This window comes from Pinus tabuliformis, chromosome 9, assembly GCF_031772625.1.
Source record: "Pinus tabuliformis cultivar Carrire ecotype Pingquan chromosome 9, CPIR1, whole genome shotgun sequence".
NCBI classification, from domain to species: domain Eukaryota; kingdom Viridiplantae; phylum Streptophyta; class Pinopsida; order Pinales; family Pinaceae; genus Pinus; species Pinus tabuliformis.
Genome location: NC_142307.1, coordinates 1,464,208,973 through 1,464,212,431, shown reverse-complemented (window position 1 = coordinate 1,464,212,431; position 3,459 = coordinate 1,464,208,973).

The following is a 3,459-nucleotide window of genomic DNA, read 5'->3' as shown; positions in this document are numbered from 1 at the left end:
ATCCAAGAGATAGGTGAACCCTCGATCTCGCTGGTGCCTCGCTCACTTGAGATGGAAGTTGACCATGGCAGCTCTTCTGTGTGTAGTAAGTGGATCGTCGCTCCTCGCTATCCGTCACACGGGGGTTGTTGTCCTTGTGGCTAATTGGTTGCCATCTTGTTGGTTGTTGTCTTGCGGGGTGATGTGGGTGATGATATGTTGAAGTTTTAACCCACGATGTCTTTTTCTTTAATTCACCCTGCTGTGGTGCCCGTTGTGGTGTCTTCTTTTCCAATATGACTTCAACCACTGAACCCTCATCAGATGTCTTAGCACTTGTTACTTTTTCGGCTTCAGCCTCTGTTTGTGTTTGATTGTCGACCATCAACTGCTCATCATCTGATATGTCATTCCCTGGAACATCTTCTGCGTCAATGTCCGTGGACTCTATGTGTTTATTGATGGAAATATCTTGTAATGTAATTTTCTTCTTTTTATACCAGAGCTTCAGGAATTTCTTCTGCACATTAATATTTATAGTACCCACTGATTCCATCCACGGGTATCCCAAAACAACATCCATATTATCTGTCTCTGAAGCATAAAAATCACCATGCAACACATACTTATCCATAGAAATCTTCAAATCCTTATACACTTGAACATCCTCATTATCAATCTGTGCAGTTTCAATGTGTTGTGCTGGAACTTGCAATCTTTTTGCCAAATTAACACTTATAAGATTTTGCTTGCAACTAGGATTTATAGACACAACGATTTTCTCCTTCTGAATCAATCCATGAACCTGCAATAAAGATATACCAGTAGGAAATAACCCCATATGTTTCTCCTTATCTTGTTTTCTAGCATGAGACCATCTGTCTAAAAGGAATTTTTCAAATGCTTCATCAGGCAGGTTGTAACACTTCGTTTGGTTAAGTAATCCCCACCATGTGGCCGCCTCATCTCTAAAATCCTCCACTGCCCACCATTTCCATTTGTTTTTCCATACCCACTTCTTTTGTTTTATGTATTCTTCAATAGTAGGACCACTATCTTTTCTTTTAAAATAGAGAACCTTGCTAGAAGCCATGAAGAGAGTTTTGAAAAAAAATCCCTTACTTGGCGAAAATTTGAAATTGTCACAGTTTAGTCAATATTGCTCAGAATCCCTATTATGACCTGTTTTTGGAAATGGAACAATCATTCTGCATCTGCCCATGTGGTAGAAATATTGATCTAGGCACTTGGAATTTCAGATTTGCGCTGCAACTCTCCCGCCATCACCAAAATTTCTGCAAAAAGAGTTAATTTTAAATCGGCGATATCTCCCTCATCCGGACTCCGATTCGACTGATTTGTTTTTTGAAATTGAGTGTTATTTCACACAAAATCCAGATCTACAATTATATTTTGTAGATCGTGCACCAGGACGTCCAGATCTGTGCCGCAAACGCACTGCCCTGAAAAATTGTCTGCAACCCCACTGATTTTTAGATCAGCGATATCTCCTTCATCCTGACTCCGATTCAACCAATTTTTTTTTGAAATCGGATATTTTTTCACAAAGAATACAGATCTGCAATTAGATTTTGCAGATCTTGCACCAAAACATACAGATCTGATCTGCAAACTCGCCGCCCCCGAAATCCTACAAAAATTAAAAAAAAATCTCCACTTTTGTGCCCAAGAAAGTGCTCTGATACCACTTGTTGTAGATCTAACCCAAAGATATTATGATAATAGAAATAACCCAAGAATAACAAGATAGAAATAAATAGAAATGCTTCTTTATTAATCTCAAAACCCTTAAGGTAGGGCAACACCATACATTCACTCCTTAAGGAAGGAGAACACTCCACAAGCCATATGCCTATTCATACAATAATCCTTCACTATCTTCCTTGACTTGGAGTCTCTAGCCTCTATATAGGCCTCATACATACAATAACATGGGTCATTATCGTGGTTCCCTCATACCATCAAACAATACCATGGGTCCATTACATTATTATTAACTACTTGTGGTCCCTCACATGATATGGGTTAACCACCTTATTTATTACTATGGCCCCTCCCATTATTCCATTATTACCTTGGGTACCTCCCTTATCCCCCCTAGGTATACCAACGGAGGTACCCAAGGTAATAATGGAATAATGGGATGGGCCATAGTAATAAATAAGGTGGTTAACCCATATCATGTGAGGGACCACAAGTAGTTACTAATAATGTAATGGGCCCATGGTATTAGTTGATGGTATGAGGGAACCACGGTAATGACCCATGGTATTGTATGTATGAGGCCTATATAGAGGCTAGAGACTCCAAGTCAAGGAAGATAGTGAAGGATTATTGTATGAACAGGCATATGGCTTGTGGAGTGTTCTCCTTCTTAAGGAGTGAATGTATGGTGTTGCCCTACCTTAAGGGTTTTGAGATTAATAAAGAAGCATTTCTATCTATTTCTATCTTGTATTTCTGGGTTTATCTCTATTTTCTTATATTTTCAGATCAGATCTATAACAAGTGGTATCAGAGCTATAACAAGTGGTATCAGAGCTATAACACGATGGAATGAAACAACCAAGGCTCATATAGCATAAATTCACTGATAAAAAGAGAAATCGCGAGATGTAAATTGGCCATGGGATCATTTTTACACAAGCTTGAACCATGGAGAACTATGCTTGGATTCGGTTTCATGTTTACGCAAGCTTGAAATGAAAAACTATGCTTTCTATAAGTTTTCATGCCCCCAAAATAATGACTCAATCGAGGTACATGCCCCCCAAACTTCATTTCAGTTGATTAGGCAGATGAAATGAAGGTTCACTTTCGAGATCCAGGAAAGACTCGACTGGGATTTTATGAGATCTTAATCAAAGACTCGATTTGGAAAATGGAGTTGCTTCATTTTTTAACGAGGTTGACATAGTAAAAGAACTATTCTCGAGATTAGTTTCATTTGCTAATGAGGTAGATATAGGAAGAAACTATCCTCAGACCCTTGTTTCATCTTTTAACGAGGTTGACACAAGACCAGGAACTATCCTCATACCCTTTGTTTCCTTTTTTACCGAGGTTGACGCAAGACCAGGAACTATCCTCATGATGTATATTCATGGCCCATAAGAGAACATGTATCACAAGAGGTCTTCATTAGATGGAAGAACCACGCTCTCAGAGGAATACATGTTATTTGGTACCAAGGACAGATCAGGTTCCAATGCCCCCAGTACATATTGTACTATACCATCTATGTGATCATCAACAGATATGGAGACTAAATGGGTAGCCACATAATTGACCTATGGCAGGGAAGGTATTGCTTGCAACCAAGAGCCAATAGGGGATGATGGTTGCAAAGGAGGTGCCTGGTGACTAATGAATGACAGTTGATCAATAGTCATAATTATCCCTTCGTGCATAAAACAAACCACATGGAAAAGTGAAGAAACTAGAGCTCCCAGGACATAA